Below are 16,906 nucleotides of genomic sequence, written 5' to 3' on the forward strand. Positions count from 1 at the left end.
GACTGGTGAGGTATGTGGGAATCTGATCAGCACTGTGGTGTGCTCCCCTTTAAGAAATGACAAGTCCCTGCTTAATGCTTGTGCGGTACCACGTGTCCGTGCAGCATGTGATTAACCCAATATATGTTCATAGCTTAGAGTTGATTCTGTTCATATTCACTAGATGATCTACCCTTAATTAGGACATGGTGCTCCATAGTGAGCATCATTTCGGATATATGTCAGTAGAATATGAATTTTTACTTACCATGATACAAAGCAGGAAGAGCTTGCCCGTGAACGTAATAAGAGAATTGGCGTTCATTATGTGATCTTCCCAAACTGAGAACCTGTATTGAATCTCAGCAGTAATATATCTCAGCAGTAGACTTTCACACTTATCTTTAACAGGAGGCGCAGCTATAACAATAACAGACGGCACATAAATCCCTTGATGGCGTGTCTCATCACAGACACGTCATCACGTGATCACTTTGTGATCACTTGAGGCGGCACAACGGTACAGGGACTGTGTCCTTCATTACACATCGAGCCCTTTTGTATGAGTAATAGTGGCAATAATGTTACATATACCAAACGTGGTGTTTTTTAGGTAGATATACCACGTTGGGGCAGAGAAATTGGGGCGATAGTCCTTCAAGAAACGTACGTTTCCTGGTCACGTGATCCGAGTTACGATCATGTGACACATTGAAATATCTAATACAAACGCACCGCGGGACGGGAGGCTGTGTTTGCAGCTGATTCGCCGTTCCCGAGTTGCTTTTTGGAAAGTCTCGAGCTGTGGGTAAGTTTTCCTTGAGGCATTTATTTTAGCCATTGGATTTAGTGAGCGCTGGGTGCAGGGAGGCAGTATTGAGTGCAGGTTTTGATAATTTGGGCATGCGATTATTCCTTCTTCATAGAGTGGGTGCAACATTTTGCTAGGCCATTGGGACAGGACCATTGAGGATGGTTACAATACCAGACTACCAGCAATTATCAACCAGTGGCAAGAATCAGAAGTGACACGAGAGTCAGTGATGGCTATATAGACCCTGGATACTTCCAAGGTCAGTGAAATTCACTCTTAGGGTGTCTCAAAATTTGTTCATGATATATTGGTGTTCACTATGCTACAGAGACAAACCTAGTACAAATCTTTGTTTTCTTTGAAATTTGTTTTACGAAATAGTGAAAATAATACAAATCACATCAGCACATGAAGAAGGGGTCAAGATAACCCCGAAACGCCTAGTGGATTAACAACATGTGATTGTGATTGTGTGGGGAAAAAAAACCTTTCTGTTGAATTGACACTTAAAACTATAAATTCAGCACATTTTGCAGAATTCTTTCTGAATGACATTATTTTCTGCTAAGAACTGTTGCTTTTTTATTTGATGAAAATCTTAGTGTGTAAAACTATTTTGTTTAATGAATGCTGTAATTCAGGTTGTCAAAAACATTGTATGAACTAAGAATACAATTGTCTGTAAAAGAGATTTACAAAGTGTTTTTTCTGTTTCTTGAAATTTTGATTTAAATGAAGTAATACTCTCCTGATCAATATTGAATAATTAAGAAGAGATTTTTTCTCGTGTAGAGTGACCAGGTACATGCCCCATAGGTTTCTTGAGGCATACATTTCATTGGTAACCCAATAAAAGGGACATGCAGTTTCTCGTTCGTCAGTCAAGACCTCCAGACTCCTGCCTGCAGCGTGTTATTCTGCTCTGCGCCAGCGCGGCCTTCCAGGCAGAGTGCCTGCCTGTGCAAAGCCCTTCATGATGGCAGAGCCCCTGTGAGGGAACTCTGTCCCCACTCCCTGTGTTCCAGGCAGAGCCCCTGCATGTCAACTCTGTCTCCCCTGCAGGATGATGCTGTGTGAGCACAGCCCCTGCAGCACCACTGAATCTGAATGGATCCAGATCCTTGTGCATGCGCTGGGTGCCCCCAGGCCACGATGCAGTCGTGTGACCATGACTGCCATGTAAGTCTGTGTGGCCAGGGAGAACAGGGTGATCCCTGCAGCGGGAACTGTGTGTGCATATGCTGGGTGCCCCCTTCAGCCCTTGGGTTGGCCTGTGTACCTGTGAGCCAGCCCACACCTGTCTCTGTGAATGCGTATACTGGGTGCCCCCAGCGATGGTCCGACTAGCCTGCATGACCGCAGGTCCAGCCGCAACAATGGGGACAAAGGTTTCACGAGCCTGCCGTGTTGGCTGCCCGTCGTCCTACCACCACTGATGCGGCTTTCATCTGGCGGTCATCGGCGCCGCACTCAATCCGATTGTGGGAGACCACCTTGTTGGTAGGTCATGGAGAGTCAGTGCCCCTATGATGCATGCCCAGGATGCCAAGTCGGTGAGCTACGGAAACGCTGTGATAAAAGTTGGAAACAGTTGAGGTGGCACAGGGCTGCTGCTTCACTGCAGCATCTGTGCAGCCTGCCTGGGGGAGAAGGAGGCTCGCTCTGTGATCGGAGCATCAAAAATAAGAAAATATGGAAGGCGAGTGCCTGGTCCGGCTCCCGACCTGCGATCGGCCGTTTTAGCCTGTGGTTGGCCATCCAAGCCCTCTGAGTTAACCCGGTCTAACCAGCGGTGAAACAGAAAATGCTCCATGTTCAGAGCTTGAAAAAGAATGGGATACAAAAAAAGGAGACAGGATGCCGTGCGGCGGTCTGCACACCCCCAACAAGGTTCCCGGACCTAGTGGTGGTGAACTGTCAGTCTTCTGTGGGCAGAGATGCGGCAGTTTTGTGCTGTGCCTCCCTGCCCCGAATGAAAGTAAAGGCCATTGCTGCCGCACACAATCTGTTTGTCTCCTGCACCATTTTGCATGATCGTTTTTCAATTTTCCGCCATTTTTACAAAAAGCATAATCCTTAGGAACATGCAATTTACTCCGCACATTCCTAATTTTACCCTCTGCCAGTTTGCCAACACTCAAATTCAGAACATGTTCAGAGCAGCCAAGTACACATTTTAGCCGTTCATTACAATCCCCTAAGTTGCAGGTGGATGAATTTTATTTCAACAAAATCGCCTGGAAATTATCTGAACAATGACATGAACATGAAGGCAGTACAATTTATTGTCGCTGAGAAAAATGCCTAAATGATAATAGTACTTTTAAATTAAAGCAAATCTTCCTGTTATGCAAATTGTAGCTCTCCGGTCTCCAGGCCATTTGCCACTCTGGGCCAGCCTGTGACCAGAGTTTTTTTTGTATTAGTCCCTTTGTTGTTTGAAGTATAGACTGCAGATCGTAAATACCTGGGATGCACCGGCCAACACAGAGATCCCCACTGCTGTCCTCTTATCTGTAGGGGACCACCATTTCAATCAAGAAAGCTTCTATTTTCCTGTATTTTGTTCAGGGTTCGGCCTTGATTGCAGCCCCTGCGTTCATACCTCCCCCCTACATTCAGGTCATGCACTGGCTAGGTCACCTGTCTGCACATAAATGAGTTTTCAGAGACTCCCAGTCCGGGGGAAGTTTTGTTTTCAACACCCTTAGTGGCCACTTTATTGCAGTTGTAAACAGCTGGGATGGAAGTTAGGCTTTCGGTGGGGGAGTCCTTTGTGACAGTTGCCCCACAAGGCCTACAGGAACTTTTCATGGAAACAAAGTGGGCTTTTCTTTTGAAATGTTTGCCGGTATTTTGCATGTGAAGCATAATATACATTACATCTTGTCAACACAAACTATGTCTTCTCCCTATGTTAGCTGGGAAATATTTTTATCATGTCTTGCCTTAAGCTGCAAAGACACATGCGAAGCCATTTTGGTGACAATGTTTGAAACTCCTGTTTTTCATGTGAACGGGACCTTTGAATTTCTCCTGCCACTTTTGAATTAGAATGGTGATTTTCTTTTTGTAATGACTGGTAGGACTTTTTCACATGGCCCTTCCTTGTGCTACTTGCTGAAACCCCACAGTCTGCCATGATAGGCCAATTTTCTGTGTGAAGATTTTTCTATAAAAGCTGCCAGGTCATTTTTTCAGTGGCCCCTTCAGTTCCGTTGGTTTGGAGCCTTTGATTACACCCCACAGGGCAACCGCTCTGAGTTCAAAGAGATCCATTTGCTTTTTTTAGCGAGACAATCATAATTATGGTAGCACATGCCCAAGTAATTCAAAGCGCTATCTCTTAGCAGGTTATTACCCATTTTACTAACTCTGAATTTACTGGCATTCGAAGGATGAAGAGATCAGTCTGTCCACTATACTCAGATGCCTGTAGTAAGGGCATATCTATCTCATCCATGTAGTCCATGTTAATCTTTTTTCAGGATTATAAATTGAAACTGGTGCGATTCTTCAAATGGTCCCAGGCCACTCTTTAAAGCAGATGTGTTTGTCATGGAGATTTGAGGTTGTAAATCACAACTGGGAAGAGAGATTGCTACATGGTATGTTCTGTAACTACGCTTTGCACTGTGCCAAATCACTACTGTGGTAATTTTAAAGTGCAAAAAACTTTTCTTAGACATATCATGACCCTGCCTGGGAAAGCCGATCTTATTCTGCTGGGAAGAAAAGAACGGTGAAGTGAGATGAAGAAGAAGCTGGAAAGTATTGTGCACACATGTAAGAAAGAAGAAGAGATTCTAACTGCCCACTGAACAGATACACTATGCGGTCTGGTGAATGGTACTTCGTGATTAGCTATACTGCCATGGCATCATTTCAGTGTCAGGCTGTCTACGTGTCATTACTGTCCTATTTTGCAGACTCTGCTTTTTATTCAAAACCTTTTAACAGCCCGGTGTTGCACATTTTCACTCCCTTCCTCACATTTTTAAATACCACTTCCCTTTCCCTTTGTTCCAAGTTTTAGTATAAAGGCTGTTCAGTCAGAAATGGTTGCAAGTAGAAAGTTGTAATACATAAATGAGTGTACATTTCTCGTGGCCAGCACAGATCTGAATGCTATAACTACTGAATGATTTACAGAACACCATAAAGTCAGCAAAGGTTGTGACTGAGTGCCAAAGCCCGTTTCCTCCCTTCTCTTTCTTGTCTTTGGTTTGGCTCACACACATGGGGCCTCATTACAACTCAGGCGTTAAGGGTTAACGCCACCGTTAACCCTTAACGCCTGATTCTGATTTTAACACCTGCTTTTAGCAGGCGTTAAAATCCATGGCGCTAACCTGCCATGGTGCTAATTACGCCGCCGTAATTTACGGCGGCGTAATTAGCGCCTCCCCCACTCCCATTATGCCCTATGGGGCAAACATGGGAATGGGGAAGGGAAAATGGGAAATGGGGATTTACCGCCCCACTCACCTTGGAATGGGGCGGTAAATCCGCCATCCACCATGGTGTAAACGGAGTTTACACCATGGTGGTAAAGTTGGTGCACTTAGCACCAAGGTTGTAATGAGGCCCTTATGTTGCTCTTTTGAAGCAACTCTTGCATTCTTAAATAAACAGTAAAACATGTACTGTGAGGTAAAACATTCATGTTGTCAGGTTTTTTTGTTTGACAGACTCTAATGTCTGGCTCCATAGCTCAGGGGTCAGAGCACTGGTCTTGTAAACCAGGGGTCGCGAGTTCAAATCTCGCTGGGGCCTGTTGTAGTTTTGTCTTTTTTTCAGGTGGCGGTTGATATTTTAAACAGTATAGAACACTCAAAGAGTATCCTAATTGCACACATGGAAACATTCCAGTAATACAAAAACAGCATGATAATTGGGGTGTGCTTTTCGAAGCGCATTGAACTCTTCCATGTATGCAATAGCGATGGAACACCCAGAAATGGTGAGCCACTGATAGTCCATTACGTTACTGCAATGCAATAAATACTACTATTGTATGAAAAATTGAACAGCAGAAGAGAATATCATATTGCCGATAATCCATGAAGTCCATAAATAAATAAAGCGTGAAACACATTTCAGACACGTTTTATCATAACGAACAAAACAACTTGAAAATTAAATAATTATGTAACTTGCAGCAAAGTTCATTATCAAACACAAACGGAAAAATACCAGTGAAGTTCAAGAACACAACCTTGGTGAATGACAGGAATGGAAAATTTCGCACTCTACCAAACTTGCCAATATTTTTTATATACAGGCACCATTTTATAATGTTTAAACCACATTTATTGTCACAGCAAGACGAACTTTAATAGACTATACAACATTTTGAAAAAAAGGAACAGTGGAGCCCCATTACTATGGGTGGAAGGGTGTGGATACCTCGCCTGAGTGGCAGGCAGCACAGTCCACCCACGTGCTTTGTTTGCACAGCATTTACTTTCATAATGTGGCATGTCATGTTTTACTTGGCATCAAGGGTAAAGCAAGCATGATACGTGTTATCATGTGGCTAGTCTGGCCTATGGTGTCAGTGAGCATTTACTTTCTTTTTGTGGCATGGCATTTGTTACTTTCTACTTGGTATCAGGTGTAAAGCAAAAAATGAGTGTCATTACATGGCTAAACTGGCTTACATAGGTGGCTCCAGTTTGACCAATATATTCTGTGTGTGTCATGGCATATGTATACATTGCAACAAAGGTAAAAGCAAACATGAGTGTGGTTATGTGGTACACTGGCCTGTTTTGATATAGCCAGTCGGGATAGACTTTCCTTCTGTGACATATAATTGTTTACTTGCAGACAGACCTTATATGGTAATATTGGCATATATTGGTGCAGGCTACGTGGACATGCACAGCCATCATGAACATTATATACCGGCTTATTTTATGGGGCAAAGGCATTATGAAAATGTGTGGGAAAATGGTCCTGTGCACTGTTGATTACTTGAATCTATTGGGTTTATTCATGTGATACCATACAAAACTAATTGCAAACTGTGTGGCTTTTTATCCAGTTTTTCACGAATGGATAGCAAGACACAGCAGGTAATCAGGAATAAGATGCAGAAAACAGAATCAAAATCTGACCTTCCCTCACCAAATAAGAGTGGAAAACAGATTTTAAACCCCTTGTAATGTTATGAAATGACACTAGGAAATGGACAAATAAATAATTAATGTGCGGTTAAAACTTTACGGTAAATACAATTTCTCACTAAAGCAACAATGCATAGATACTAACAATCCCCAGCAATGGATTACTAAGAGCATACAATTGAAAACTGAGTGGAAAGTTTAAAACATGTTGCTGCAAAATGACACATGTAAAAGTTGCATTTTCTTTCAAATTCCGTGTAAATTCACCCAAACGGTATGTAATAAAAACGGGTGAAATACTCTGATTTGGAGGGCGGTTTTTGGGCTGGGGGATATATATATATCACAGGTACAACATACTAATCAGAGAATAAATCAACCAGGCCCAGATGGGGCCTGACTGCAGAGGCTAACAAAGGAGACAGGAAACTCTACAAACCTTTCATATGCACTGTGTCAACCGAATGCTAGCTCCAGCCCTCAGTATCGACTGACAGTGAAATGTCATGGCTGGGATTGCGTGTTTACAGTACTCATCCCCACAGGGCGACCCCATTAAGAAGATACAAGTATGTGGTTTGCTGGAGCCAGAAAGTCTGGTCCCGCCGCATCTTCAAGGGAGAGCTCCATTAACCAGAGGGACGCTTTGATCCAAAACAGACAGAGATGATGGGTGGGACTTTGTAGTACATGTTTCTACCCCTTTACCTTTTCTGTTGCAAAGCACTCTGGTTATGACCTCACGCATACATGTGAGGACCCAGGATTAGATCATTAAGGCAGACGTACCCTATACCAATCCATGTGGTCCATTTGGCTTTAAAAGAGGGCTGAGCCTCTCTTTTGGCAGATCATCTGACAGCTTCACCAGAAGAAGAAAGAAGAACTCATCATTGGAGCCTAGTTGAAGGGGGATTATACAATTACTGCATCCCCCAAAATATTGACCTTTTTTTAAAATGTCGACCCCCCTTTAAACCCCATATATATATATATATATATATATATATATATATATATATATATATATATATATATATATATATATATATATATATATATATTGTGGGGAGATTGGTATAGTATTTAATACATGTAGGGGGTGCTGCAGGGGCTTCCCCCTGCAAATATATGGGGTGAAAAGTGGGTCAACATAAAAATAAAAGTCAACATATTTGGGGGTCCCAGAAATTTGGGCACAGTAATCAAATAGATCTGCTGAAGGTACAGTCTGCCTTACATCTTCCGCAAGTGAAGGATGGCCCGGACTTCCAAGAGGGAAGCAAGATCCCTCCCCTAAACATCTCCCAGGGAACAGTGGGAGATACTGAATCCAGAGGACCCTCCAGCAGCTACAGAACTAGTACCCAGCCAGCACACAGCGTGCCCTGCTAGGTTCTGCAGCAACCTTCCTAGGTGGGAAATGACAGAGATTCTCTGAACTCTAAACCAAGGACAAGGCATATGCCTGAAATACAATCCTCAGCTTTGGGCTGTCTGCCTTAAAGGACGACACATGCCCAGTGAAGAAGCTAGGAGAAGTGCATTGACAAGCATCTACTGAAGTCTGCCTTACAGGACAATTTCAAGCCAGTCGAGTCCCTCGAGCGGCAACCGACTGCAATGCTGCAGTCCCTTAAACCCTTCTGAGACGCCTCGACCAGTGCTTCAGAACCACCATCCAGATAATGATTCCTGATCCCGAGCTGCCGCGTAAGCCAGCCTGCAGCCATCCGTCCAGATGCGCTCATTGAACTGCCTGCCACCTGATAACCACAGCTGTCTCCCGTCTCCAACTCTGTCACAGAAGCTGCAAAGCACCCTAAAACTGCCTCCACCCAGTCGAGCACCAAGAACATTTACAAGCACAAGGGACATTGTGGTTCTGTCCCCCTGGTCCTTCTCCAAAGGCCTCTAGAGACATTTTAAGACCCATTGCTTCCTTTGTGCTCAAGCCAAGTGTCCTTGAACTGTTGCGATTATTTACTATACCGACCACCCTCCTGTCAATATCCAGAGTGAATCCCTTTCCTTCTTTGAAACTCTCTGTCCTCTGCATTCCTTTACAGGGTGAGTTGTATTTCATAATGTTGCTAGAACTGTCTGTTGTTGATAATAATAAAGTAGATATTTTTATACACCTTGACTGGACAGTCCCTTTTATCATTGGGTAATAATTGTATTTTTGCTGTGTTGCAACTAATCAATGACCCAAATCCTTTCGGATATAAGCCTGCCATTCTGTCCACGTTACCAAAACTGGACAAGGAGGTTTATAATTTGCTTATTCTTCCAATCTGTTCGGATCCCTTCTCGTGTACTGGAGGTGTGGGGCTGATTGATGGTTTAGAAACTGATATTCATACCAGGACTACTGGTGCACCAGAAGTTGGTTTGCCACATAGTGGTTGCTGCATTGTTACAAGCCTTTGAGGACACGTGTGCTTGGAGCACCCTTCTGTGCCACCTGTGCACATGAGTCCTCATGGGCATAATCCCTAGGCTATGCCCCCCCTAGCTGCTTGGCTTGTTGTCCCACTTGAGCCTCTTCTCACAGCCCTACACCATGCAGAAGACCTCAAGATCCTCTCACGTGGGTGGTCTTCCCTCATGGCAGGATAAAATAGTACCACTATTAAGCATTCTGTGTAATGTGTTATGGTGTGTTTCAGGTCACCACTCTGCAGGCAACTCCAGGCTTTCCCTCTCCTCTATGGCTAGAAGAGGCACATATACTACCGCCACCTCTTCTTATGTATGCCTCTCATCCTCTCAATCAAGTAGGTATACCTTCTGCTGTGGCACTTTCGCAGGCTGATCAACCCCCCTTAAGTCTTCTCCAGGCAGTCATCCCCCCTCATTTGCAGCAGTATCCTCACCCTGCTTTGTGAACTTCCTCCATTCCAAACACCTCCTCCAGGGTTCTAGCTGCAGCAGTCCCCTCCTACCACATGATGGACATGTCTACCTGCCCCTCCAATGTATCTCTGGGGTTGTCCATTTGAGGACCTCCCTCCCCTGCCTCTGTCCTCTTCTACTTCTAAGACCTCACCAGTGCCTTCACCTCCTCCAAAAACTTGGAGGATTGTCAGTGATCAATGGCCCGGGCGCACAGATCAGCATCCTCAAAAGCACAATGTTCCACCCTTGATTGTGAAAAAGGGTTAACTTGTGTGGGGGTGGGCAGCATCCAGGAATATCGTAGACCTTAAGCAATCAGTGTAAGAAGAAGGTGTGAGGGGCGTACAATAGCCATGTGTAGGTGGCTTAGTTTCAGTGGTAGAAGTGCATCCAAAAAAGTAGTGGAACAGTGACCCTGGCGGGGAAAAGAGTAGGCAGGAAAGGAGCAACATACAACACATTTTTCATTACTGGTTGACAGCCAATCAAGTTGAAACATACTTCAGTTTAGCCTTTACTGCTATTGGATTGTAAAGTAGAGAAATGTGATTTAACTTCACAAAGAACAGTTCCGGAATGATTAAAATGATTACAAAAGTAGTAGAACTGTTAACAGTACAAAATGAAAGTAGTGGTAGCCACTGCCGACCTTTTCTGCTCACTTTAACCACTGCTTAGTTTGTATGCTTATTGTGTTTTTTAAGATAGCATTTGAACGTGTTAGTGTGGATATCTATAGGGAGAGTGAATATGAAAGTGTGCAATTGTAAATGGAGGGCCTGCTTATGTTGAGACTAACACAGAAAATATGCCACAGGGATAGAAAGACAATAATGTTTCAAAATTCACATGACTTGTGGCATGAGCCATTTAGAGTGAAGCTGCAACTATTCCCAACCTGATTCAAAATGACAGAAAGTAAATATTATTCACTCTTCTAAAGAAGTTCATTTACAATCTATTTCACGAGGCATTAGAAAACAACTATTCTAGGAAGAGCCGACAACAATGTTGCACATAATTGTGTTTCTGGATGCAGACACTATTAAGACTATAAAATAATTCATGTCAGAAGTGGGATTCGAACCCACGCCTCCAGAGGAGACTGCGACCTGAACGCAGCGCCTTAGACCGCTCGGCCATCCTGACGAACCGACGAAAACATGGAAAGGTCTGTAGTTATCAACACGTACTAATGTCAAGTCACTCCTTTGCAATTCTTTTAATTACTGATGAAATGACTGATAATCTTGGGATTTGGAATCATAATAACTGACAAATTAACACATATTTGCACAGTATCATTTGCCTCGCATGGTTATAATGGTGATCCACGCAGATGATTTTGCACACGTCTTTTTATGTTATTTTCCATTCTTTGCATCTCTCACCACTTCATTGCACATACACATAGGTGTAATGTACAGAAGCAAAGAATAGGATCCAGTTTCTCTAATGAGTAACTTTCTATTGCATAACAAGAAAAGGTAGCGACAACCAATCAGTAGGAGCCTGTTGAACGCAGAGTGATCTTAATAGTTGCCCTAATATATTTTTTGAGGATTGTCTGTATTCGTATTACTCAAGGAATCGTATTACTTGCCAGGTGTCTCAGGACACAGCCCCTTCATTGTCTGAAGGGCATTGATAAGGGATGGGGGAGACTGGTGAGGTATGTGGGAATCTGATCAGCACTGTGGTGTGCTCCCCTTTAAGAAATGACAAGTCCCTGCTTAATGCTTGTGCGGTATCACGTGTCCGTGCAGCATGTGATTAACCCAATATATGTTCATAGCTTAGAGTTGATTCTGTTCATATTCACTAGATGATCTACCCTTAATTAGGACATGGTGCTCCATAGTGAGCATCATATCGGATATATGTCAGTAGAATATGAATTTTTACTTACCATGATACAAAGCAGGAAGAGCTTGCCCGTGAACGTAATAAGAGAATTGGCGTTCATTATGTGATCTTCCCAAACTGAGAACCTGTATTGAATCTCAGCAGTAATATATCTCAGCAGTAGACTTTCACACTTATCTTTAACAGGAGGCGCAGCTATAACAATAACAGACGGCACATAAATCCCTTGATGGCGTGTCTCATCACAGACACGTCATCACGTGATCACTTTGTGATCACTTGAGGCGGCACAACGGTACAGGGACTGTGTCCTTCATTACACATCAAGCCCTTTTGTATGAGTAATAGTGGCAATAATATTACATATACCAAACGTGGTGTTTTTTAGGTAGATATACCACGTTGGGGCAGAGAAATTGGGGCGATAGTCCTTCAAGAAACGTACGTTTCCTGGTCACGTGATCCGAGTTACGATCATGTGACACATTGAAATATCTAATACAAACGCACCGCGGGACGGGAGGCTGTGTTTGCAGCTGATTCGCCGTTCCCGAGTTGCTTTTTGGAAAGTCTCGAGCTGTGGGTAAGTTTTCCTTGAGGCATTTATTTTAGCCATTGGATTTAGTGAGCGCTGGGTGCAGGGAGGCAGTATTGAGTGCAGGTTTTGATAATTTGGGCATGCGATTATTCCTTCTTCATAGAGTGGGTGCAACATTTTGCTAGACCATTGGGACAGGACCATTGAGGATGGTTACAATACCAGACTACCAGCAATTATCAACCAGTGGCAAGAATCAGAAGTGACTCGAGAGTCAGTGATGGCTATATAGACCCTGGATACTTCCAAGGTCAGTGAAATTCACTCTTAGGGTGTCTCAAAATTTGTTCATGATATATTGGTGTTCACTATGCTACAGAGACAAACCTAGTACATATCTTTGTTTTCTTTGAAATTTGTTTTACGAAATAGTGAAAATAATACAAATCACATCAGCACATGAAGAAGGGGTCAAGATAACCCCGAAACGCGTAGTGAATTAACAACATGTGATTGTGATTGTGTGGGGAAAAAAAACCTTTCTGTTGAATTGACACTTAAAACTATAAATTCAGCACATTTTGCAGAATTCTTTCTGAATGACATTATTTTCTGCTAAGAACTGTTGCTTTTTTATTTGATGAAAATCTTAGTGTGTAAAACTATTTTGTTTAATGAATGCTGTAATTCAGGTTGTCAAAAACATTGTATGAACTAAGAATACAATTGTCTGTAAAAGAGATTTACAAAGTGTTTTTTCTGTTTCTTGAAATTTTGATTTAAATTAAGTAATACTCTCCTGATCAATATTGAATAATTAAGAAGAGATTTTTTCTCGTGTAGAGTGACCAGGTACATGCCCCATAGGTTTCTTGAGGCATACATTTCATTGGTAACCCAATAAAAGGGACATGCAGTTTCTCGTTCGTCAGTCAAGACCTCCAGACTCCTGCCTGCAGCGTGTTATTCTGCTCTGCGCCAGCGCGGCCTTCCAGGCAGAGTGCTTGCCTGTGCAAAGCCCTTCATGATGGCAGAGCCCCTGTGAGGGAACTCTGTCCCCACTCCCTGTGTTCCAGGCAGAGCCCCTGCATGTCAACTCTGTCTCCCCTGCAGGATGATGCTGTGTGAGCACAGCCCCTGCAGCACCACTGAATCTGAATGGATCCAGATCCTTGTGCATGCGCTGGGTGCCCCCAGGCCACGATGCAGTCGTGTGACCATGACTGCCATGTAAGTCTGTGTGGCCAGGGAGAACAGGGTGATCCCTGCAGCGGGAACTGTGTGTGCATATGCTGGGTGCCCCCTTCAGCCCTTGAGTTGGCCTGTGTACCTGTGAGCCAGCCCACACCTGTCTCTGTGAATGCGTATACTGGGTGCCCCCAGCGATGGTCCGACTAGCCTGCATGACCGCAGGTCCAGCCGCAACAATGGGGACAAAGGTTTCACGAGCCTGCCGTGTTGGCTGCCCGTCGTCCTACCACCACTGATGCGGCTTTCATCTGGCGGTCATCGGCGCCGCACTCAATCCGATTGTGGGAGACCACCTTGTTGGTAGGTCATGGAGAGTCAGTGCCCCTATGATGCATGCCCAGGATGCCAAGTCGGTGAGCTACGGAAACGCTGTGATAAAAGTTGGAAACAGTTGAGGTGGCACAGGGCTGCTGCTTCACTGCAGCATCTGTGCAGCCTGCCTGGGGGAGAAGGAGGCTCGCTCTGTGATCGGAGCATCAAAAATAAGAAAATATGGAAGGCGAGTGCCTGGTCCGGCTCCCGACCTGCAATCGGCCGTTTTAGCCTGTGGTTGGCCATCCAAGCCCTCTGAGTTAACCCGGTCTAACCAGCGGTGAAACAGAAAATGCTCCATGTTCAGAGCTTGAAAAAGAATGGGATACAAAAAAAGGAGACAGGATGTCGTGCGGCGGTCTGCACACCCCCAACAAGGTTCCCGGACCTAGTGGTGGTGAACTGTCAGTGTTCTGTGGGCAGAGATGCGGCAGTTTTGTGCTGTGCCTCCCTGCCCCGAATGAAAGTAAAGGCCATTGCTGCCGCACACAATCTGTTTGTCTCCTGCACCATTTTGCATGATCGTTTTTCAATTTTCCGCCATTTTTACAAAAAGCATAATCCTTAGGAACATGCAATTTACTCCGCACATTCCTAATTTTACCCTCTGCCAGTTTGCCAACACTCAAATTCAGAACATGTTCAGAGCAGCCAAGTACACATTTTAGCCGTTCATTACAATCCCCTAAGTTGCAGGTGGATGAATTTTATTTCAACAAAATCGCCTGGAAATTATCTGAACAATGACATGAACATGAAGGCAGTACAATTTATTGTCGCTGAGAAAAATGCCTAAATGATAATAGTACTTTTAAATTAAAGCAAATCTTCCTGTTATGCAAATTGTAGCTCTCTGATCTCCAGGCCATTTGCCACTCTGGGCCAGCCTGTGACCAGAGTTTTTTTTGTATTAGTCCCTTTGTTGTTTGAAGTATAGACTGCAGATCGTAAATACCTGGGATGCACCGTCCAACACAAAGATCCCCACTGCTGTCCTCTTATCTGTAGGGGACCACCATTTCAATCAAGAAAGCTTCTATTTTCCTGTATTTTGTTCAGGGTTCGGCCTTGATTGCAGCCCCTGCGTTCATACCTCCCCCCTACATTCAGGTCATGCACTGGCTAGGTCACCTGTCTGCACATAAATGAGCTTTCAGAGACTCCCAGTCCGGGGGAAGTTTTGTTTTCAACACCCTTAGTGGCCACTTTATTGCAGTTGTAAACAGCTGGGATGGAAGTTAGGCTTTCGGTGGGGGAGTCCTTTGTGACAGTTGCCCCACAAGGCCTACAGGAACTTTTCATGGAAACAAAGTGGGCTTTTCTTTTGAAATGTTTGCCGGTATTTTGCATGTGAAGCATAATATACATTACATCTTGTCAACACAAACTATGTCTTCTCCCTATGTTAGCTGGGGAATATTTTTATCATGTCTTGCCTTAAGCTGCAAAGACACATGCGAAGCCATTTTGGTGACAATGTTTGAAACTCCTGTTTTTCATGTGAACGGGACCTTTGAATTTCTCCTGCCACTTTTGAATTAGAATGGTGATTTTCTTTTTGTAATGACTGGTAGGACTTTTTCACATGGCCCTTCCTTGTGCTACTTGCTGAAACCCCACAGTCTGCCATGATAGGCCAATTTTCTGTGTGAAGATTTTTCTATAAAAGCTGCCAGGTCATTTTTTAAGTGGCCCCTTCAGTTCCGTTGGTTTGGAGCCTTTGATTACACCCCACAGGGCAACCGCTCTGAGTTCAAAGAGATCCATTTGCTTTTTTTAGCGAGACAATCATAATTATGGTAGCACATGCCCAAGTAATTCAAAGCGCTATCTCTTAGCAGGTTATTACCCATTTTGCTAACTCTGAATTTACTGGCATTCGAAGGATGAAGAGATCAGTCTGTCCACTATACTCAGATGCCTGTAGTAAGGGCGTATCTATCTCATCCATGTAGTCCATGTTAATCTTTTTTCAGGATTATAAATTGAAACTGGTGCGATTCTTCAAATGGTCCCAGGCCACTCTTTAAAGCAGATGTGTTTGTCATGGAGATTTGAGGTTGTAAATCACAACTGGGAAGAGAGATTGCTACATGGTATGTTCTGTAACTACGCTTTGCACTGTGCCAAATCACTACTGTGGTAATTTTAAAGTGCAAAAAACTTTTCTTAGACATATCATGACCCTGCCTGGGAAAGCCGATCTTATTCTGCTGGGAAGAAAAGAACGGTGAAGTGAGATGAAGGAGAAGCTGGAAAGTATTGTGCACACATGTAAGAAAGAAGAAGAGATTCTAACTGCCCACTGAACAGATACACTATGCGGTCTGGTGAATGGTACTTCGTGATTAGCTATACTGCCATGGCATCATTTCAGTGTCAGGCTGTCTACGTGTCATTACTGTCCTATTTTGCAGACTCTGCTTTTTATTCAAAACCTTTTAACAGCCCGGTGTTGCACATTTTCACTCCCTTCCTCACATTTTTAAATACCACTTCCCTTTCCCTTTGTTCCAAGTTTTAGTATAAAGGCTGTTCAGTCAGAAATGGTTGCAAGTAGAAAGTTGTAATACATAAATGAGTGTACATTTCTCGTGGCCAGCACAGATCTGAATGCTATAACTACTGAATGATTTACAGAACACCATAAAGTCAGCAAAGGTTGTGACTGAGTGCCAAAGCCCGTTTCCTCCCTTCTCTTTCTTGTCTTTGGTTTGGCTCACACACATGGGGCCTCATTACAACTCAGGCGTTAAGGGTTAACGCCACCGTTAACCCTTAACGCCTGATTCTGATTTTAACGCCTGCTTTTAGCAGGCGTTAAAATCCATGGCGCTAACCTGCCATGGTGCTAATTACGCCGCCGTAATTTACGGCGGCGTAATTAGCGCCTCCCCCACTCCCATTATGCCCTATGGGGCAAAAATGGGAATGGGGAAGGGAAAATGGGGATTTACTGCCCCACTCACCTTGGAATGGGGCGGTAAATCCGCCATCCACCATGGTGTAAACGGAGTTTACACCATGGTGGTAAAGTTGGTGCACTTAGCACCAAGGTTGTAATGAGGCCCTTATGTTGCTCTTTTGAAGCAACTCTTGCATTCTTAATTAAAC

General features: G+C 43.8%; 2 non-coding genes across 2 annotated transcripts; one reads left to right on the forward strand and one right to left on the reverse strand.

Annotated features, from left to right (window-relative positions):
* Positions 1–5,496: 5,496 nt before the first annotated feature.
* TRNAT-UGU (transfer RNA threonine (anticodon UGU)) lies at positions 5,497–5,569 on the forward strand. The gene has a single exon. It is a non-coding gene; the product is annotated as a tRNA-Thr (tRNA).
* Positions 5,570–10,891: 5,322 nt separating this feature from the next.
* On the reverse strand, positions 10,892–10,974 carry TRNAL-CAG (transfer RNA leucine (anticodon CAG)). Its single transcript has one exon. It is a non-coding gene; the product is annotated as a tRNA-Leu (tRNA).
* Positions 10,975–16,906: the final 5,932 nt, after the last annotated feature.

The sequence above is a fragment of the Ambystoma mexicanum genome, assembly GCF_040938575.1.
Source record: "Ambystoma mexicanum isolate Mex_15411 chromosome 12 unlocalized genomic scaffold, UKY_AmexF1_1 Mex_chr12_unloc.1, whole genome shotgun sequence".
Taxonomy (NCBI): domain Eukaryota; kingdom Metazoa; phylum Chordata; class Amphibia; order Caudata; family Ambystomatidae; genus Ambystoma; species Ambystoma mexicanum.